Source organism: Podarcis pityusensis (genome assembly GCF_964106645.2).
Source record: "Podarcis pityusensis genome assembly, chromosome: 17".
In the NCBI taxonomy this organism is placed as follows: Eukaryota; Metazoa; Chordata; class Lepidosauria; order Squamata; family Lacertidae; genus Podarcis; species Podarcis pityusensis.
The window spans coordinates 33225016-33248380 of NC_138042.1; the positions used below are offsets into that span (position 1 = coordinate 33225016).

The 23365-nt window shown below is 44.5% G+C and overlaps 1 protein-coding gene across 4 annotated transcripts in view; it reads right to left on the bottom strand.

The window, feature by feature from the left end:
• LOC308466137 (ephrin type-B receptor 5) overlaps positions 1–23365 on the bottom strand; it is a 162112-nt gene that overhangs the window by 126256 nt on the left and 12491 nt on the right. For 2 of the 4 annotated variants that reach the window (XM_080986722.1, XM_080986723.1), the window contains exon 4: positions 22368–22432. The gene's annotated coding sequence lies outside the window, so the exon portion shown is untranslated. Of the gene's footprint in view, positions 1–14020; positions 14168–15220; positions 15927–22367; positions 22433–23365 lie in introns of those variants that run through there. The other 2 variants (XM_080986720.1, XM_080986721.1) reach the window with 2 other exon arrangements.

A 23365-nucleotide genomic window follows, 5' to 3' on the forward strand; every position in this document is an offset into this window, starting at 1 on the left:
CCAGAGGTTTTCCTCCAGACCGGCTCTCCAATTGGTCCCAGCACTCCCACAATCTTATTCCCCCTCTTTTTATCTCAATTCTCTGCCATTTTCCTAAGGTTCTCTGCATTTTGGTCCACTGTTTCCTTGGTCACTTTACATCTCCTAGAACCCCAACAACAACAACACCTTTCGGGTCTTCTCTCACTCAGGTTTCAAGCTCCCACCATTTTAATCTTTGTTCCCTTTCTGAAAATAACTGCAGGGAGCCAGCCCCAATTCCGTTTTAAGATTTTCCTCCTAAGCCAATTGATGTCCTCCTGCTGCTGCTATTAAAGGAGCATTATTTGTCAACCTGATGTGACCAGAGTGCTTTCCCTCAACCATCAGAATGTTTGTGAACATGGCATGGCATCACAGCAGCCCAGCAAATGTCACGGGGCAGAAGCCTTGGGGCTTATCCACACTTCCGCTTGTCGCATACCTAGAAAGCACAGCTCAGAGCGTTTCCCCCCTTGCCCTGCTCCTTTCCAAGGGAAAACCGGAATTGCCATTTGCTCAACTGAATGCTAGATAGCTGGTTTCCCTGGGGAAAGCAGTGGGACAACAGGAAGGGCGGATACATCCTCAGGCAGTGTTAAGAAACTGGGATAATCTAGGAGCCAAATGGCTTCTAGGACCTGGGTTGTGGGTGCTAAAACAGAATGTCTAGTTGCCACCGGAGGGGTGGGCAACACTTTTTATTATTTTGATAAGCATGAATTAATACGCAATTCACATAAGTGACACATTTTTAGCAGAAATTGCCAATATGTGTTTTATTTGGTGTTTACAATAAAAATATTGGTACCATACTTCAGTTTTCAAAACACTCTACTCTTTATTGTTAAACTCTTTAACATATTGTCTATCCTTTACATATACATCAACGCTTCAGAGCACATACATTTCAGTAATCCTTGAGTGTCAGCCAGGCATTAAAAAAAAATGGCACCCAGACTTTTTGAGGTGCTCTTCAGGGGCAAAATGCACCTGGCGCCCTGCTAATTTCAAACCTTGCCCTCAGGGCAACAACTGCTTATATACTCAGTTTGCATGTGCTTGGTTTTTACTTTTTAAATGAAGGATGCTATGATTGAGAGCTGCCTTGACAAAGACATTCTGCTGTGAGCTCTTACATTAGGTGTCCAAGGAGCCAGGCCCAGTTACTCAGAATTACTTTGGTGGGGCAGTGAAACGAAAAGTTCTTCTATTTACTTTTTATTTACACAAATACTTGGCTCAAGGTGCTCAGAGAGGACAGTCCAGGCAGATATCACTTTAACTTCAGCAGCAGAACTGTACCAGGAGCCTTCAGTCCTTTTCTCTGAAAACTAACAATACTGTGTTAATTTATCTTCATTTTGCAGAAGGGGTCTGCCAAGAGAATAATGGCTTGCCATAGGCTACCTAGTGAGTTCATGGCAAAAGTGAGATGTAAACCAGAGACTTCCTGGCTCACAGCACATTCTGTTAACCAGCGTCTTGGGATGGTCACGGAAACGGCATAAATTGCTCAGGCAACAGACAGAGCGCTCTTTAAAGCATTAGCGTTGAACAGGTGCCAGCCATCAATGCTTTCATGGGCTATGTGACTCTGTGCACAGTTACCTTGGCTTAAGTTCAACTGAATTCAATAGGGCTTTTGCACAAATACCTGTGCACACAGAATTGGAACCACATTTTGAAGCAGCACGTATTGGATAGAGCCCAGAGTTAGTCAGGTTGCAAATAAGGGAGAGAAAGTTAGGTTTATTGTTAGAAGTCTCTCTCTCTCTCTCTCTCTCTCTCTCTCTCTCTCTCTCTCCCCCTCTCTTTTACATACACACAGAAAAAGTACTGAAACGAATCAGGTTCTATAAATATTACCAAGGAGTGGGATTCAACTAATGAGTTGCATCAACAGAAGCTCTGTGCAAGGGCTTCCACTTGTACAATGGGGCTTCCTCCCTCCCCCTGCCCGCCTCTCTGAAATTGGGTCAGGGGGTCAGGAGAAACCCCAGAACAGAGAGGGAGGATCGTTCTGTCCAGCAAGCCAAAATACTTGCTCTGCCTTCCTCCCTAATTTCTTGAATAAGACATTGGATTTGAACCATGATTTGACTATCAGGAACTACTTCACATATTCAAATACAATCTCCTTCTGCTGCCTTTCCCTTCATTATTTAAAATGTTTTTCGGACCATCAAATTGGGCAAACTATGATCTTCATTAATCACACAGTGAGTCTCCCATTGAGACACTGAAACCATGGTTTCATAGTTCGTTCCAATCCCAGAGTTGTAGGTAAACTGTGGTTACCAGAAAACATGGCTTGCCAGATTAAGGCAGAACACAGCAAACTCTTCCCCAAAGAGGGAGGTGGTGGGGGAGAAGCACAAAGACATTCCAAATTTCCATGTCATGGTTTGCCAATCGACTCCCTGATGTCTGGAGAGAATTGCGGTGAGCACAAGCAGGAGAGGAGAGCAGAGCAGGTAAGGAACAAAAAATAAATAAAAAAATTGCACAGTCTAAATTACCTAAAGGGGCTGTTCCAGTTTACAGCGTCCTTTTATTTTGTCTTCCTGCAAATTCTTTTTACAGAATATGGCTCTCCTGTCAGCACAGTTCAGGGTAAAATGTACAAGGCACAGATGCAGCAGAGTCACAAAGAAGCAGAAAGAGACGTCCCCTCAAGCAACCTCACTCAGTTGTGCTAATTTTATTCGCTAAGAGGTAGATTTTGAAAATCCAAGCAACCAGCTACTCATTCTCCGAGTGCATACAAAATTCTGCCTGGCACCAGCTGGACATGAGGGAACTCCCAACAGGATTTTTTGACATGCCATAATAAAATATGAATCAGCAGCATTTTGGGTTGTAGGTGGGGGGAAGTGTTTGCCGTCTATTCCTCTGGAGCGAACAGAGGCCCCACTCACACCTAACCACTAGCAACATGGGAGCCAGTTTTCTTGTGGCGAGAGCTTGTACCAATGGCCGTTGAGAAACTGAAAACAATAACCACTTGGACGGAGTTAATCACATGAAGTCCTTCCCACCCAATCAGGAAGAAGGCAACCAAGGCCCCTCCCACTGACAGGGTGGATACTTCCCCACCACCACTGAAGTTAAATAGTGTGGGTTTTGTTTTTAAGAAAATGTAAATCAGCTCATTTTTATATTTAATTAATTTTTAGCAGCAGACTTGTTTTTATTATTTGGTTAAATAAAATTTAATACAGTCTCCACACAAAAAATAAACATAGTATTAAGCTTATAGCGTCATTTTACATAATCTTACAACATCAATTGTCAATCTAGGCTCTCCACAGACATGTTTGTGAAACTGGTGGGAGAAATTTGCTATCTACTTCCATTGCATATGAAAAGAAGGGGGACCAGGTCGCATTAAAGGTTTCTCTCTTTATAACACCTTTTGCAACTCTTCTAGGCCCAGTTAGCCATTCTGAAATAGCCCAGATATTGTTGAACTAGCTCAGCCTGGGATTTCCAAAAAATACACTACCACCAAACGTGCAGCCACCAGTAGAAAGATTGTGTGTCTGTGTTGAATAGTAAGATCAGAATTTAGGTTTAATGAGAGCGGGACCAAAGTTGGATTTGGTTAGAGAGGTTGTTTTAACAATTTTGGAAATAATATCAAAGACCCTTTTCTAGAATATGTGGGTGATTTTACATTCCCACCAAGCATGAAAATATGTTTCAATATTCCCACATCACCTCCAACAGCAGCCTCGTTTTTTAAAAAAAGAGATGGAGAGCACAAACTCTGCTAAATTAATTGTGGTCATCTATTAAATGCTAAGTTTTCAGGTGGCTTTTCTATGTAAAAGGACCACGGAAAAATATAGCCAACTTTCGTGAAGAGCATTATGAGTGACACAATAGCCACACTACTACTGAACGATAAGCTAGACTTTCTGACTTGGGGCGGTTTACCGAGAACAAGCCGTGTGCTGCTTCACGCTGCCCAATGGCTCCCACTTTCACTCCTTCCCTGAGACAAGCTAGATAAACAAATCAGGAAGCCTTCACTTTGTGTTACATCACAAACCACAGGCCGTGGTTTGTTGCTCCCTGACATGCCAAGATCAACAAAGCAACAACAGAACATCATGGCTTCTAAGGGAGAGACAAACCATGATGCCAGGTTTGGACATAACATACAGGCAAGGCTTTCTATTCTCCCTCGTGACCAGTAAATCACAGGAGTGGCATACTGTGTTTATTATTTCGGACTTCCTACTGGAGTAGCAAGTCATCATAAGTCCTAGATTTTAGGAGGATCCCCAAATCTTACCAGCATCATCAACTGAGCCTGTAAGGTTTTTATGCTCTTATTTTATAGCCTCCAAGTGCTCAAATTAGGAGCATTTTTAATGACAGCTTAAATACTCACTTTCCATCCCATGGAGAAACACTGTTTTGTCCAGTAGTTAATACCATCTCACTTTTGGAATGTTCTGGATATTTGTTACAGCCATAATTCTATGGAGGTTTATTTGGAAGCAAGTCCCATTTTGCTCAATGGGACCTGTCCAAATTTACACACAGAACTCGTGCATAAATTTATGCCTTACTTGTCAAACAAGTTGCATGTATACAGAGAGAGCCAAAAAGAAGCAATCTCTTGCCGCTACGCAGATCTAAATCTGGAGTCCAAAAACCGCAACAGCTACATTGTCAAAGGTTCTGGATTATGCTCCTCAGATGTACAAAGTTTTTGTGTAGTTACATGTGTTAAAACAATCAGTTAGCACACATACTTGCCCAGGAAATGTATGGATTTCAAAATGGTACAGTTTAAAACTACGGTTTAAATTTTTCCTTTTCGTGTGCATGCAGTTTAAAGCAATGGCTTTAGAACAGTCTTGATTTTAAGTCAACCTGCCCTGCCCAAAAGCTTCTGGTATTCAGACTGGGACTGTAGCATCTCACCCGGTAAACTGACCAGGCTGTAAGCCAAGCCAACTGCTTGCTGATAAATCGGAGATTATCCACTGACATGTCCTCAGAGGTTTTCCATGATGTTCTGAAGTCTCTCTGCAGCCCTTGGAAAGTGACTCTCGAATAAATACTAAGTAGAAGTTTTTAAAGTGTTGATTCACGCAGAAGTGAAGGGGTTTAGTGATGGGAGTTCTGCATGACTAGAAGCATCTAGAGAAGCAAGGTCCGCAATATCAATGTGGGAAATCTAATGCAGGGGCAATGGTTTTACTGCTTGCTCTAGGCGAGCTCATTTGCCTCCAAATAGGCTCTGCTCCTGTGTTTGTTAAGAAAAACAATTTTTACCAACCCAACCCAAATCATAATTCTTCTCTCACAGTTACTGTTATGGAAACAAACCCTGTCATACTGTATACCTGGAATTTTTACCACCTGAGAAATTGGGGGCTCTTGACAAAATGTTTCTGTTCTTCACCCACCTTCCCTTTAACCATTTATAAGTTCACTGATCAAATTTAAATACATCTGAACGGCCTTTCTGGGAGTGGCCTGGGAACACCCAACTCTATAAGAGTGCTAAGGCAAAACAGGTAGGGATCTACAATGTGCCTGATTCAAAGGCCAGCTGGAGCTCACTGAAAGCTGCTATTAGCTATCTAAAAGGAGAGAGAGGCAATAAAACCTGGTGAGTTAATTTAACGGCTACCACTCCAACACCTTTCTTTTCCTCCATAACACATCAGAACCAAAACCACGTCATGCTATGAAACATCCCCTTGATCTGCATCCCAACCTTCCATCGCCAACCAGACCCAAAGCAATTCTGTTGATTAAAATCCCCCCCAACCACCAATTAATCAACCCAAACGATAGTTGATTAAGTCGCCCACAAAATCGTGCAGCCCTAACATGAATATGTGTACAACCACCCCACTTCTTTAAGTGGCGCTTGAAAGTAACAGCCTTGAGGAACGGGAGTGAACCAGACAGCCTTAGCAGTGCATTAATAATTGCCACAGGATGGGATTTCTGCTCAGAGAGGTGGGGAAGAGATGACAAAGGTATTGTATCAAGGGCAGCGCATGTTCAGAAGCGACTGTCACTTAGGGGGAACAAGAGGAGGCAAGGAGGGCAATGGGGAAGGTGTAATGAGCAGGTGCGGAATAAAGGACGTGTCAGAGCAATCTTGCCCTGAATCAACGCTGTGTGACCTTCCCAGATGGGGAGCACACGGAGAAGGGGGGGGGGACAGGAGAGGATGTGAAAAGCCATAGGAGGTTAACAAGCTACAGGCAAGCAAGTTCCCCAGACAAAGAGGCACATGTCTTGTTAGAGAGGGGGCCAGTTTACTGCAGCGGCCGGTGCACACTAAAGGGAACCAACCTCTGCACTAGAGTGTGTAAAGGGGTAAGCAGGTGTCCCTTTTGGAATAGCAAGCAGCCCTCAGACAAAACCATTTACACCTTGCTAATTAGCAAGGCTTCATTCACAGCTCAATGCAAGAGAGGCGCCCAGTTGTCCAAGGAGCAGCTCACACAATCGGCAGAATCAAGTGGCAAAGTCCCTTTTTTTAGGACTTTGCAGGATGGGAAGGTGCTTCCCCGCCAACAAGCTACTCTTTATGTGCATAGAATTCCGCCCCTCTCCCGATATTCGAGACACAGGAGCTTCTGGGAGGCAGCACTATACGAAAATGAAACTTGTCGTTTAATCTGGGGACTCGTCTTTTAACAAGCGAATGTTTCAAACCACAAGCCTATTTCACACTGCTGAAAATTAAATAGGTTTTTTTAAAAAATGCCACTGATACTTTTGCTATTGACTTATTAATTGCTTTCTAAACCACTGTCGCAAGGCAAGTTACAAGACCCTCCAAGTGTCCCTATTTTCCAGGGACAGTCCTAGATTTACAGCAGACATCCCGGTTTCTGATTTGATCCCAGAATGTCCCGCTTTTCCTTAGGACGTCCCTATTTTCATTGAAGAAATGGTTGGAGGGTATGGAGTTATCCGACCCCTGAGCCATCTGAAGTGCTTTCATGTTTAATTATGTTTTTATATATGTTGGAAGCCACCTAGAGTGGCTGGAGCAACCCAGTGAGAAGGGAAGCGTATAAATAGTATTACTATTGTTGTTGTTGTTATTTTCATTGCTGAAATGTTGGAGAGTATGAGTTACACATAGAGTAATTAAAAACGGTTAAAAACACGAACACAAGTAAGTAGATGCTCATGGCAAAAAAAATTAAAACCACATTTATCCAGCTGAGAAAGCCTGTCGGAACAAAAATGTCTTCAGTTGTTTCTGGAAAGTGGACCACACCTGTCATATCTCAAAAGGAATGCCGATTCCACAGAACAGGGGCAGTCGCACTAAAAGTCCTACTCCACATTACTACAGAGCAGGCTTCTGAGATCAAAGGAGTCACAGAATCATAGAACTGTAAAGTTGTAAGGGATCCCCCAAGGTCATCTAGTCTAACCCCCAACAATGCAGGAATCTCAGCTGAGGCACCCATGACAGATGGCCATCTAACCTCTGCTTAAAAACCTCCAAGGAAGGAGAGTCCACCACCTCCTGAGGGAGACCGTTCTATTGTTAAACAGATCTTGTCAAACAGATCTGCAGAACTTGCAGAAGAAACTCTCCCACAGCCCATAGTAATCTACTGGGTATATGACAGATAAGGTGGTTTCTTGAGGAATAAAAAGACATTACCAACACCCATCTAGTCTCTGGTCTCCCTAGGTTTGCGCAGTGGCTATAAACTGATAAACTGTTTAGGAAGGCATTCCAGAACTACTGTAGGTGCCACTGAACCCCACCTGAGGGAGGCAACCAGAGAAGGGTCTCTGGTGAAGATCTCAAGGACCAGGTAGGTACAAGCAGCAAGTGTCAGTCCTCCATGATCCCAAGTCATGAAGGCTGAAAGGTCAAAAACAGTACTCTGAATTACGCCTGGAAATATACTGAAAGCCAGTAAAAAATAATAATGGGAAATTCTCTTCTTTCTTCTGTGGCAATCACTTATGGCCAAGTAAGATTGTCATCCATGAACATGGTCTTAACAGTGTGTCTGTAAGTGACTGTGGAGGCCAATTCTGGATCCACACATCCTTCCACAGTGGGGACATAGGTTTCCGGGGATGATCACAGTGAGGGTTTGCCAAACCCTCCTTTTGGCACATTCCTCCCTTTCGTCCTGAGCTCGAGCATCTTCAAAGTCCATGACACCTTTGGTAACGGCTGTTCTCCAATCGGAGCACTCGCAGGCCTGCTCTTCAGAGTTTCTTGAAGCACTGCAATATTGATGTTAAAACGTCGCAAGTCTCTTGCAATGATGGCAGTCCTGTGTTCGGGATGCTCATTATCTGTCTTATTCAATGTTCCATATAATCCATGTTCCCAAGTTCAATTGTATTTTACGACTGCTGGGTGGTGGCCCCACTGGGCACAGTAATCCAGTCAGGGGAAAACAGAGGCAGTCTATGTTTAGGGAACCATTTCTAGCCCCTCCCCCTTTTTGGGGTGAGCAGAGTGGATCCTAAATAGGACTGCTGGGTCATGGGTACAGCTGCCAAGCTACTCAACTGCCTCATTCCTTGAGTCAGATCAACTGAATCTGTATCCACTGCCCATGTGTCAGTTAATGACTAGGGGCTTCCAGACTTCATGGTCCTGCCCCCGTTACCATTTGCCGATCACCATGGGACTTGTGGGTTTGGGTTTCAGATGGGTTTTTGGAAGACGCCTGTGCGTGAATTTATTTTATGTGTGTAGATCAGTGCACGCTGACCAGCACACAGTTTTTGCAGTAAGGCTTTATTCTGATGGCATGAGTATCACGATGACCGGTAGATTCTTAGCTGCTTCCTTCATCTGCCTTCCGTTGTAACATACTGCTTGTTATCTTCCACCTGTTCTGCCATTGAGGACTTCTTGGACCATTCTTTGTCTAGCTCCTCCCCTCTGACCTTACCGCCTTGGATGACCCTGCTGGGAGTATGAGGCTCTTGACGACTTCGCTCAGAGGGCTCATAGGAACATGCAAGCCCACTCACCACGACAAGGTGATGATCCAGCGCGTGAGATGGGAAATTATAGGCTTGGTGGCTTAATTTTTATCTCTGAGGTTATAATAATAAGCGGTAAAACAACCATATATATATATATATATATATATATATTTGATACAGGATAATTACTAGGAGTCAACATAGGTTTTTATGAGGAACAAATTATGCCAAAGCCACCCAAATTCCCCCTTTTGATGGTTGCAAAGTAACACCCAAAGCTTAGTAAATAACCAATCTCAGTAACTAAAGAGATTAGTAGATAATGCATCTCTGGTCCAGTTCTCACATTACACCCTCCACGTGGCAATGGATGGAAACATTGCTGCACGACCTCAGCTCCATGGGGAGACCATCATCAGGGTGGTATATATGCAGAAATGATTCTGTTTCCTGGATGGAGCAAGCTTCTAGCCCCTATTAAAAGATACGCTTGATAGTGACTGGGCTAAGACCAGAGGAGAGGGCTTCAGTATGTGCACCTTGCCCTATGGTTAGCAGAAGCAAACATAAACACAGTTCAAATAGTAAAAATTACAAATGAATTACTCAGTGAGGAGAAGCAATGTGACTTTGCATAATTTAATAGGGTCACATAATTCAGTCTCCCTCCCCCTTTGGCAAAGAATTCCCATTGTCTGGGTGCAGAATTTCATTGCTTTTAAAGCACAGATAATCCTGTCCGTTACGTGCAAGACTCACCCACCATGAGGGTCACCCATCAATTGGAAAGCTTGCATGGCAGTGCTGAAAGTGGCAGACGGGAGTATGGAGCTTGGCAAAGTGATCCACACACCGGAAGGGGCTCCCAAACATCAAGGCCATCACATAGAGCCAATGACACATGGAAGCGATTCTAGAACTTCCACAGAAATCTGTCCTGGATTCATGCCTGGTTCAGTTTCTCTGACTTTTGAACAGCAAGTGTGCTCTGCTCCTATAAACCTCCCGTAAGTGCAGTAAAATTGCAACTGAGCTTAAGAAATTGGAGCACCGGACTGAACAATAAATCTGAATGGCTGACAGGTAACCAGTGAGTCAAGGCAAGGCAATTATACCAGGCACTTGGTGACCCATTCAAATATTTTATCATGTTGTGAGTTAAATTGCACCCACTTTCATTCATAGAAAAGAAAGAAAAATGTCTCCATAGTTGCATGCAAGAGAGGGATTTCATCAGTGCAGCACCCCAGCAAAAAACTACTCAGATCACACATGAAAGGAGTCAGTACGTAGCAGCAGAATTTACTTCTGGCTTCTGGCTCACATGTCTAGATTGTGCCCTGCAGATGTTGTTGGTTTATAACTTCCATCATCCCTGGGGCTGATGGGAACTGGAGTCCAAACTTCCAGAAGGCACCAATATGGCTAACCCTGGTGTACAGAAAAGACGGTTTCTCCTCCCCAACTGTACACAAGCTTGAGGGGGACTTACCAGAAGAATCTGGGGATAGAGGCACTGTGAGAAATAGGATGCTAAAGGTAAAGGGTAAAGGGACCCCTGACCACTAGGTCCAGTCGTGACCGACTCTGGGGTCATGGAGCTCAACTCGCTTTATTGGCCGAGGGAGCTGGCGTTTGTCCGCAGACAGCTTCCGGGTCATGTGGCCAGCATTAGTGAGGTATCTAGCTAGGCACTAGTAACGAGGAAAGGGTTACATTGGTTTGCATGCAGGAGACTGAAGTATGGTTCCATTGCAAAGAAGCAGTTCATCCTCCTGCCACACACGATAGCAGAAGCCCTGAATGAAAGACGCAGAGAGTGACAACATCGCTCCAACTTGGCAGCAAGACTGAGCTCAGCTGGAGTACTATGTCTGGCAGAGGCCTGTGATTTAAGGAGCACTGTTAAATACAACTCGGTTCAAGAGAAAGATCTAAACCATATGGCACAATCCTTACAAGGAAGTTCTCTTGCACAAGCCCCACTGGAATGAGACGGGAGGTGCGCAAGCACACAGGAATGCTCTTGCACAACTCCTGTTCACTGTTTCTCGCACAAGTCTTGTTCCCCTTACCCGGTAGACTGAGAAAACGCACAGAGAAACGCAAGAAAACTTGGATGCAATTATCTAAGACGCATGTCGAAATAGAAACATAAAAGAACTAAATGATACAGACTTCCAACAGATTTATAGTCGTCAAAAAACCGAGCTGAAGAAGGCGTGTACTCCGAAACAGGGCCCTGTCCTGGTTACCACCACTGAGCCGTACATCTGATTCACACTCCAGATACTCCTTTTTGGCCCCATTTGATCCTTCATTCTTTATTCTTTATTCTAATTTTATATAATGTGGACTCTTTTTGACTGCTATTGAGACTTGTATAAAACAATTGTTGTGCACTGGTATTTCATGTACCTTTGTACTATATCATTGTATATTTGAAACGACATTATTTCTGCACTTAAACGTTGTATCCAAACTTACCATTACTTTAAAACTATCATACTTATACGTTGTGTTTAAATCTACTACTAGCTTCAAACTGTTATTCTTAGCAGAATACACACGTTTTTCATTTCAACTCTTGAGTAGGAATTATTCTTATATTGAAACTTTTGGCCAGAGTTCTTGATATATCCTTTTCAGTGGAGTACTATGTCTGGCAGAGGCCTGTGATTTAAGGAGCACTGTTAAATACAACTCGGTTCAAGAGAAAGATCTTACCCGGTAGACTGCATCCCTGTTCATTATTGGGAGACAAGTTCTGTTCTGTTAAAAGGAAGCTTGCACAAGAAAACGTCCAGGTGAGTTGCACTCCCCAGGCTCCTGCAGGGAAGAGCAAGTGCCACTTGGTTTTTCCAGCTCAGGTGCCAAAAAATACTGTGCTGTCAATTGTTGGTGCTTGGATCCTCATACAAACATAAGAACAGCCTGTTGGATTAGACCAATAGCCTATCTAGTCCAGCATCCAGCGGCCAACCAGATGGCTGTGGGAAACCCACAAATAGCATTCAAGCACAAGAGCACTCTCCCCTCTTGTGGTTTCCAGCAACTGGTATTCAGAAGCATTGGAGGCAGAAGATTAGCCATAATGGCTATGTGGAGGCAGAATACAGGCATTGATAACCCTCTCCTCCATCAGCAGTGTTTGAAATTAGCCAGGCGCCAGGTGCATTCTGGCTATTGACCACTTTCGACCAAGTAAAGATGTCTGGGCACCAGGATGGAGGTGAATGCCTGCAGATCATTGGATCTGGACTGTTTTCACACACTAATACCCCAACCTATAGAATTCTATCAGTTATATTTTATCTGCACCATCAGAATGAATTTCAGGAGCCAAAATGCTCTTTCTGTGCGGCCTGAGCAGGAGCAGTCACCATTAAGAAAAAGAGGTTGGAATAGGCCAATATGTGGACTGTCACTATATAAGGTGACTGTTCTTTAAGTTCTCAAAGCTCTTAACCTAGCTCAAGGTTGTCATATGAACTAACCAGATGTTTAACTGAGAATCAATCACAGTCAGTACATCATTTGAAAAATAAGACTTTAGAGCCGTCTTGCCCCAAAATGGCAACTATACATTCCATTTTGGTGTCTGGAACCTTGGTTTAAGGAGTCATTTGGTGCCTAGCTTATATATCTGAGTTTCTAACACTGCCTCCATAAAATTGTCTAATCCATCTTTTAATGCCATCACTGTCTCCTGAGCCAGGGAGTTCTATAGTGTAATAGTAGATATTTTTAAAGGTACAAACAAATTGAGCTAATTCAGACAAGGGAGAGAGGGAAAGCAAGAAATAAAAACTGATATTATGAAAACCAAAGCATTTTTTTTTTTTTTGAAGGGGAGAGAATTAAGAGAGGACATGCGAGCCATTTTCAAACATCTAAAAAGCTGCCAAAAAAACCAGAAGAACAATTGCCTCCAAGGCCCACTGATGGAAGGACAAGAAGTAACTTGTTCCAAGTTGCAGTCCCTCAGATTAAAGCTGGGCAACAGGAAGAAAAACTGGTACCTTTAACAACTGGGCAATGGAACAAGCTGCTGAAGAAAGTTGCCCAGTCGTGTCTGCCTTGGTTTGATGGGAGGAATTTTCATAAGAGACACGAAGAACATCTACCTAAAGGGACGGTTTTAAGTCAATAGTCAGCCAAATTAGATTAATCTCAACAATGCATTCCAACTCTTGTAATTTCCCCAATTCTATGCACTAAGATCCAAAGACAGGGGGATTTTGCAGATGGAACACTACAGCTAAGCCTCTGAATGGCAAGCGCGAATTGGCTGTCTTGCACAGAGGAGAGATGAGGAATGGAGCAGGGCATGTAATTGTATGTTCTGCACTGCTGCATTTCAGGCTGCAATCTTACGCACACAGGCCTAGTTCACACAAACAGATTAGGTTGTTAAGCGGTTCCCAGACTGTATAAATTATGCAAATTCAAAGAGTTGAAAATGGGGGGGGGGGGAGGGAGAGGGAGAGGGAGAGAAAGAGGCATCACTTCCCACGCTGTACATATAATTTATTTTGTCCCCCCATTACCTTTGGGCTCAAACAGACTTTGTAGGGTTCTGAAACAATACTAAAACCCGTTTCCTGCTGCTGAAAGTGGGATATGCCTGTATGCAACACAAGCCATCATCTCTCTTCAAACTCTCCAGATTAATATTACATCTTGTCTACCTGGTGTTATACCTGACACTTCCTGCAAAAAGCTCAAAGCAGCTGACATATGGTTCCGAGAGTCTTCCACTGACAGGTCCAGACCCTCTAAGCTTCAGCAGTAGACAAGGAAAACTGTTCAAAGCTGGAGCATAGCAAATCTCTCACGACGAAGAACAACAATGCTCTGGAATAAGTACTGTATTTTGCAATCTGCAATCCCAACACTGAGAACTGCGTGCCGAGACCAGACAAAGGATGTAACGGCTTTATTTCTTCCAATTCTTAGCTGAGTGGTGAGAGAAGGACTCCAACAGCCCCCAAAGTCCTGACCAAAAAAAGCATAGTAGGAAATCCAACTTTACCTTGGACTAACAAGTCCACATCTGTGCGGATTCCACTGAATTGGAAAAACCGTAGCGAAAGGAAAATTAAACCATTCCTTGCCCAGAGCCCCACATACTTAAGAGAAACGTCCTGGACCAGCCCAGCCAAGGGGAGCAGATTAGCTGAAACTGAAGAGAGCTTTTGACAAGTTTCATGTTTTGACTCGTGTTTCTAGAGGGGTTGTTCTTTCTGTCAGGCTGGGCAGAACCGCCAAGGCAAAGAGGGAAGGGGGAATTCCAGCAAGCTGCAGTTGCAAGTAACCCAGTTTCCTATATCCATTTGCTTTCTCTCTGTGTGTGTGTCAGCAGAAAGGGAATTGCAAGGAAAAGCAGTAATGATGGGGGGACGTGGGGGGGGGGCTGGATAGAGAGAATAGTCTCCTCTTCTCAATACAGGTGCACTTGTGGGTCGCCTGAATGCAAGCTAGCAAAAAACCAGTACATGTGCGAATGTCCTTCCTCTCCAAGAGTTTAAGGGTAATTGCATCTTAATTTATTAATTCTTTTTAAAGTGTGCAGCCTTACATTTCCTACGAAGAGCCAAGGCGAGGTGGCAGACTTGTCGCAAACCCTCCCATTCTCCTGCAGCCCTTAATGTACAAAGGGCAGTCTGCAAAGAGCCTTCCTTACGGGTACCTCTAAGCCTCCACTGCTTTCCCAGTTCCTTCCCAAGGCCCTTCTGTAAGGGAAACTAAATCGTCTGCCTTGCACACAAAGGAATACGCATGTTTAAACTATTCAATATTTATCCAAGAGGATGCAATTTCCACTCCACTTACAGATTTACTGTTGGGGGGCGGCTGGGGAGAGGGAAGCAAGGCATGGCTCAACAGATGCTCTTCATAAAGCTTTCTAGCTACAGAAATGCACCCGGCAACAATAAGCAAACCCAGCAGAAAAAAAGGGTTGCTGCCTGTGTGTTGTGTGTGTGAAGCAGCCACTAGCCAGCTGTGCGGCGGTTTGAAATCATGACCTGATTTTTCAATTATGCCTCCACTCCTCCTTTATCCATCTGACACAAGAAAGGGGGGAGATCTGCAGGAAGGGAAGGGAAGGGAAGGGGGGCAGGACACCAGCGGTGGGCCCAAGCCCTAGTGACACACTTCCAGTTTCTCTAAGACAGGGAAACCCAGCAGTTTGCCATGCACCTCTGCCCAGGAAGAAAAATAAAGGACCAACCTGGCTGGCGCTCTCACAACGAGGATGCATTGAGTTGTGATGCTGATAAGATCCGGGAAAGGCTCTCCTTCGGTTGCTTTCCTCTTCTTTCTTTCTTTTTGCAGTTCCAAGACCGATGTAGTTATTTGTTTATTTCCCGCGGGATCCCCGGGAAGGGCTCCATGTCCATTCAGCGCAGTCTTTGCACGGACGCTCCTCGAGCAGCAAGCATACCAGCCCGGGCAGCCTGTTGTCTGCGCTCCAGAAGCAGACAGACCTCGGGGAGAGTTTGCATAGCTCCCCTTCCTCTCTTCCCGGGAAGGTCTTCTCTTCTCCTTCCGCCTCCTTCTCGGGATCTTTCGCCTGGGATCTTGCAGCTACGATCCTTTTTTTTTTTCTTTCAAAAAAGCGCCGTGCCTTTTTTTTTTACTAAGAGATCTCCTCTTTGCAAAGGCAGGTCTCTTGTGCGCTTCTTCTTGGGACTTCTCGCGCGCGCGCTCCCCTTGCAAAAAAAAGAAAAAGGGCCCTCGCGCAGCAGATCGGAGCTGGGTTGGGGGACGGGTAGGCAAGGGAAAAGGGGGGGGCTCGCTTCTCCTCCGCAGCCTGTCTTGTGGGGGGAGCTGCAGGCTCCGTGCTTGATCGCCGCCTCCTCCCTCCCCCTCCCCAGCGCCCCACTCCAAGCAGACACCGGCGAGGGCAGCTGCTGTATTTCCCCCTCGCTTTGCACCGGCTCCGGCGGCCCCAAGCAGAGCAGCCGCGCGTACGGGAGGCGGAGCTGCACGCCGAGGCCCTGCCTTCCCCCGCTCCCCGCCAGCAGTGGGCTTAGGGGGGGCTCCAGAGATCATCCAGCCCACCCCTCCCGCTGGAGAAAAACGCTCCTTGCGCCGAAGCTCGCCAGTGCCGCATTTCGAAAGAGAGAGGAGCTGGGGCTTAAACCTGCCCGGGAGAAAAAGACACGCCACCCATCAGAACATGCTGCACTTTAGCCCGGCATCGAAACGCTTTTTGTCTCTCTCTCAGCCACGATACATTCCTAGTCTTGCAGTGCAGCCAAGGGATAGTCCTGGTCTGCCTTACAGAGGCTCTGCAGATAGGAAAAGCTTCCAACATCTGCACACTGGTTATTATTAATAGTTCCGTGGGGAGGCAAAACACCTTCTGCCCATGCCCAGAGACAATCTCTTTAGTTTCAGCTTTCAGACATTTTTTTAAAAACTGTTAGGGAATTCCTCACGTGCCTTTAACCCAAGTTAGCCTTGTTGTATATTGAATGTTGACATATTAACACAACCTTAGTAAAGTTTCCAGATTTGCAATACTAGAGGAAGAGGAAGATAGCCTTGCAATTTAATTTAAAAGCTGCCATGGGGCATTAGCGGGGTGGGGGGGGCAATTGCCCCTCCCCAAATCAATCAATAAAAATACGTAACTAAAAATAGAAATTGTAGAAAGATTTTGACAGATTCTCTGAGCACTTGAGATCAAAAGAAAGTAATTTAATACAACTGTTGTTGAGACATTTCGTTCGGAATCTGCTAGACTGAGCCAGACAGAGGATGATGACTCCCCCCCCCAAATCCTGGCTACCTGCCCCCTCCCCAACAACAACATAAATCCTGGCTATGCCCATGAAACTGCCATTTCTTTCTGGAAGAAAAACAGCCATTAATATTTTGCCGTTTATTCCATAATTCTGAAACACACCAGAAGCAAAATCGCCTGAAAATATGAATTTGCAACTAATTCAATTTGCATAGCTAAAGCATCTATGGATTAAACCCTGTGTTAGGGAGAAGGGATTGTGTGAGTTTTTCCTTTTCTGAGCCGTGATCAGACACCTCAAGCATACCTTTATGCACCACTGCAGAAGTTTTGCCTAAAAGGCAAGTAAAAACAGACCAGGCTCCTGAACCATTAAATATCTGTGCAGAAGTGGCAATTCCAGCCTTTGCATGATGACAAGGTGTACTTGCTGAAATTATATCTTCTACACTGCTAACAGTGGTGAAGGAGCCTTGTCCTCTTTTGCACCTGGCAACCCTACTGACATTTCTCACACAAGAAAATCAAAATTGCAACTTCATTAAAAAGGTAGTTTTCCATGCAGCTTAGGAACCAGATACTTTTTTTCATTTTCAAGCCACAAATCAGCACGTTGCCCAGTGCATCAAACAAAGATAGTTAAACTTTTCTCAGAATATGTCAACTGAAGAGTCTCATGTGCTATAATTGCTAGATCCTGTTTGGAAAAACCAAAAATGGGAAGGGAGAAATGACATTCTGCTTGCCAGTGCACAAAAGACAAACATACATAAGGAAATGTGCAAAGGAAGAAAACAGCTGGCAGAAGAGTTGCAGAGGGAAAAACATGGAGAAAAATTTAAATACACACATTCACCCTAGGGCAACTCTGCTCCAAATTACCACCATCCCTACCAGCCAAGAGGTTTGTCCTCAAGTCTGACAAAAGCAGCCATATGGGTTTTGTTATATGCGTTTTAAGTCCATGCAGAGAGTATGCTCCAGGATTAGCTACCAATTGGTTCTACTGCAGCAAGGTGTACACATAGTGAGAAAACAGGCAGATGGAGGGGCTTGACAACCTGGGGAGGCAGCCCATCTAGGAGAAGGAAAACTCTAATCCTAAACTTCTGCCTTGTGGGATTTCTTCGGGAGAAGGAATGGCCAAGGAGTAAATCCTATACAAATCCAGATTGGACCTAAGATGGTTGGATGGTGCTTTGTACACCGCCTTCCGGCACTCCTGCAGCCCAGCTGCTACCAAATCTGTTTTTGTGCTTTCCTTTGTAGCATGTCAGCAAGGCCAAGAGGGAGGTCTTGACGTCTGGGCAGCCCAGGACCTCCATATACACTGCCAAGGCTTGTACCCTGTTGGAGGTCACTTCAGTGCTGCTCAGTGGTTTGAGTTCGCCCTCAGAGTCACACTCCATTGCCTCTCGAGACGGGCGGATGCCAACAACTTATTAAATAGGGACTGCAAGGAGGGTGTTGCATAAGGGATTGCATAAGTACGTTTCCCAGTACATTTCTGAGCACAATTCAAAGTGTTGGTGCTGACCTTTTAGCCCTAAACGGTCCAGTATACCTGAAGGAGCGTCTCCAGCTCCATCGTTCTGCCCGGACACTGAGGTCCAGCACCGAGGGCCTTCTGGCAGTTCCCTCACTGTGAGAAGCCAAGTTACAGGGAACCAGGCAGAGGGCCTTCTCAGTGGTGGCACCGCCCTGTGGAATGCCCTCCCACCAGATGTCAAAGAGAAAAATAACTACCAAACCTTTAGAAGACATCTAAAGGCAGCCCTGTTTAGGGAAGCTTTTAATGTTTAATAGGTTATTGTATTTTAGTGTTTTGTTGGAAGCCGCCCAGAGTGGCTGGGGGGACCCAGCCAGATAGGCGGGGTATAAATAATAAATTATTATTATTGTTGTTGTTGTTATTTAAGGGGTGCCCAACAATGGAACGAGGAAGCTAGAGAGGCAGTAATGACCAATGGGTGTCGCACAGCAGCTACAGCCAGCAATTTTACTTTTATACATTCCAGCTTTCCTCAAAACATCTTCCCCCATTTATTCCTCACAACAAAGGAGAGAGAGTGATTAGGCCAAGGCCACCCTGTGAGCTCACAAGGGGTTGCAGCTAGAGGGGGTTAGGCAGTCTTCAGCCTTCAACGCTGTGCACACCTTTAAAGCACATTTGTCACAGATTTTGCTACCTCAGATAATTCTGGACACTGTAACCCCTCACACAGAGACAATTCCCAGAAACTGCTAACGAACTACAGTGCCCAGAATTCTTTGAGGGAGCAAACTCCGTGACAAATGTGCTTTAGAGGTATAGTCACACAGGTGGCAATGGGGGGCGGGGACTGAAAAGGAAAGGGTGGCAGAAAGGGGGAAAGGGGGTGCACCCTTTGGCTCTGATCTCACCCACCTCCACCCATCAATGGCATGCGGCCTCTGACAGATTAGCCTTGAGGGAATACAGGGGGGGAAAGAAAGATCGTTCCCTTGTTCTGCAAGAAAACCCACAAACCTGACCATGGCATTGAGTCAGAAACATAGCGCTCCCTGCCTCTGCACTGCAACTCAGTAAAGCCATCCCAAGGCAACTCCTTGTTCTCAAGGCAATAGAGGGTATTTTAGTCTAGTCTAGTCCAGGGTACCTTCAAGATTCCAGTGCACCATACAAAAGTGTAAAAGCAATTCCGATAGCATTAGCTTAAAATATATTTAAACAAACAACAAAATATAGAGCAGGCTAAAACTAAAGGATTAAAAAGAGCTCTGGCTAAATAGTATGTGGTTAGAATGTTATGTTGTTGTTTAGTCGTTTAGTCATGTCCGACTCTTCGTGACCCCACGGACTAGAGCACGCTAGGCACTCCTGCCTTCCACTGCCTTCCGCAGTTTGGTCAAATTCATGCTGGTAGCTTCAAGAACACTGTCCAACCATCTTGTCCTCTGTCGTCCCCTTCTCCTTGTGCCCTCCATCTTTCCCAACATCAGGGTCTTTTCCAGGGAGTCTTCTCTTCTCATGAGGTGGCCAAAGTCTTGGAGCCTCAGCTTCACGATCTGTCCTTCCAGTGAGCACTCAGGGCTGATTTCCTTAAGAATGGATAGGTCGGATCTTCTTGCAGTCCATGGGACTCTCAAGAGTCTCCTCCAGCACCAGAATTCAAAAGCATCAATTCTTCAGTCATCAGCCTTCTTTATGGTCCAGCTCTCACTTCCATACATCACTACTGGGAAAACCATGGCTTTAACTATACGTACCTTTGTTGGCAAGGTGATGTCTCTGATTTTTAATGTTAAGGTGATGTTTTAATGTTAAGGTGATGTCTCTGCTTTTTAGAATGTTAAGACTAGTACAAATTCCTACGCAGCACGAAGTTCATTGGGTAAACTTGAACCAGCCGTTATCTCTCAGCCTAGACTACCTTGCAGGGTTGTAAGCAGTGTGATCTTTCTAGGAAAAGAGGTGCTGGAATTCACCATGAACGTCTCCCTTGTTCTCTTATAATGGTAATGGCGCCCACCTGAGAGGTGCTGGAACTGAGTGCTGGCGAGTTCCAGCCAAAATAAAGTCCTGGTTGTTAGGACAATAAAATGGGGAGGCGGATAACAATTCTTTCAATCCTTCAAGGAAAGGTGGGATATAAATATAATGAGAAATAAACAATGCCAGTGCAAATATAAGTGTCTTAACCCGGCACCCAAAAAAGTGTGATGTGCAGTATTGTAGACATATCCAGATCCCAGTGCCACAAGCAGAATTTAAGAAACAAAGTCCACATAGGCCAGGAAGATGATATTTAAAAAGAGTACAGGTCAGGTCAGCTAATTTTGTTCCCACCAGCTCCAATTGTACAAGGCTATTTTAAAATCTAAGTACTGTATACAAAGAGCACTTGTTTTCCGGATCTGGTGGAAGTTCATTGAAATTAAGAGTTGTCAAATCCCAGTACTGTATTTCTTTGAAAAGCCCCCAGACTGAAGCTTGCGAGCTCCTGTGCTTCTGGGAGAACCACATCAAGCACCGACTCAGATTAATTTGTGTCTTTTGCAATTGGTTGTTTTGACATTCGCAGAACAGAGGCCAAAGTAGCACAGCATGGCAGAAGGTATAGCTACTTAAATAAGGGAGGGTGGCAGAGAAAATGTGACATTGATTGTCTAAGAGAAATATGTTGACAGTCCCTTTTCGATCCCGGTGCATGGAACTCCCCCAGAGTAATCAACATTTGGAATTAGACTGTGAGAATTTTGCTTTACAAGACTCTGTTTCAAAAGGACCAGTGGAAGATACAAATAGCAACTTCACACGATTATTAACATGGGATACAATCCACCAGGACCTTCTTTTGCACAAGCTGCTCTGCCATCAAAAGGAGCTGCCCAATAGTTCGTGGCGGTATCAACAAGCAGAAGGAACATTTGGGGTGAACTTGGCCGCTAGCTGATGGGTATCCCATACAAGGTTTTCCAAATAAGGGTCCAATTCATCTAGTGCTTTAGGTATATTTCAGAGTTAAGATACGACTTGCAAAACAGTTCTGCTACTACAATACAAGGCTGAATCTACACAGATATAAAAAAAGAAAACACTGTGAAAATGCTTTTTTAAAAAAAGTTTTAAAATATGTATGGAATTTGCCATTAGCTCATCAGCACCATCTAGTGTTTCATTTGTACAATGCACTTAAAACACACTTAAAATGTTATATTTGCAGCTCTGAGTCCCAGGTCTGCATCTCTACACACTGATGGACCCACCCTGAGAACCAAGCTGTACATGCAGAAACATCAAATGCTGCTACCGTTCTTGGACTGTGCCATGTATAACAGAGAATTATATTTGAACAATACACACACATCAAGCTCTTTTGCCTAACGAAAAAGCTAACATATCTGGGGAAAGGGTTCTGGCCAGCTGCCTCTCAGTTGTGCTAGTTTTCAACATGTGGGGAAGTTTTCTTCCAAACATGGGCAAGCATTGGGACCGTGTGAAGCTGAACAATCCCAGGTGAACTGTATCACTTTTTCTATCTGAAAGTCTAGCTCCATTACCAGAGATAGTGAGGCCCAGATGCGCTAGCTGGAGAACTTCACTACAGAGGGTTGCCTTCCAGCACAGGACCAAGATGCTGATCATATGTGAGAGTGTTTTGTTTTTGTATTTAAATGGGTGGACAAGTCTGGTGTAGGTCTCTGTAGCACTTCATATATTACAGAGGAGGAAGAAACATGCATTTCTGCAATGGGTTAAACATGACTCTTAACACACTCTAAATATTTATTTGGGATCTGTGACCAGCTGAAGCTTCTGGGCATTGTTTTTATTGAGTGCAAATAGTATGATTGACCCACAGTGCAAAGGCAGGGATCTGTCTTTTCTGTAACATGTAAAGCATTTGTCAGGCGTTTTCACACCCAACGCAAGAAGGCAGAGTGACATCAGTCCCAACACATTTTAAACACAGCAAATGTAATAAAATGGAGGCCGGAAGCAATAGTTTGAAGCAACTGTTTCATGTCACTTGATATTAATGCCAGCTCTGGAACAGACATGCACATATGCCACTTAGAGATTTTTAAATATTAAGTTTAGACAGCGCTATTTTTCTAGCAAAAAAGAAGTGCTGAAACTTACTGTGAACACCTCCCTCGTTCTTTTATCATGGCAATGGTGTCCACCTGAGTTCCGGCAAGTTCTGGCTGAAGAAAAAGAAAAAAGCCCTGAATTTAGAAATGTTTTTGAATAAATAAAATAAAATGTTGACGGTTTAACAGCTGCCTCCACAACCCAATCTAGGTCTTAACACTAGCTGCATGTAGCCCAGCTTTTAAAAATCCTAACAAAACCCTTAATATCTCCGTCTCTCTGTCATTGTCTCTGTCTTTCTCATACACAAACACACAAGTACAAATCTGCTTCTTCTTCCCTGAGAGGAAGAAAGTACAACTGCACACCTGCTCACATTCCCCTCTCACTATCCTGCATTTCACATTCCCTACTCCCCATGAGACTTTTCCTGGGCATTTCAAGTTATGCATACAAAAGAAGATGCTATATAATCGCAAGAATAATTTTTTCTATGTGGTGGGGTCTGTAAGTTTCCACAGAACTGAATGTAAACGGGGGGGGGGGGATCTGCCAACTCTTTTACTATTACCAATTTTAATTTAAACAACCACCTAAGGTTCAAGATCAGTTTGACTACAATAAGATAGGATATCCGTATTCAAATACAGTGGTACCTCTGGTTGCAAATGGGATCCGTTCCAGAGGCTCGTTTGCAACATGAAAAGAACGCAACCAGCAGCGGCACGTCTGCGCATACGCGGGTTGCTATTCGCCGCTTCTGCGCATGCGTGTGACGTCATTTTGCGCTTCTGTGCATGCACGAGCGGCGAAACCCGGAAGTAACCCTTTCCAGTACTTCCGGGTCACTGCGGGACGTAACCGGAAAGAACGTAACATGAAGCGGACGTAACATGAGGTATGACTGTATCTCAAGGGCTGTCACATGGAAGAGGGAGCAAGTTCGTTTTCTCCTACTCTGGAGAGTAGGCCTCGAACCAACGGCTTCAAGCTACAAGAAAGGAGATTCCGACTAAACATCAGGAAGAACTTTTTGTTTGGCGATG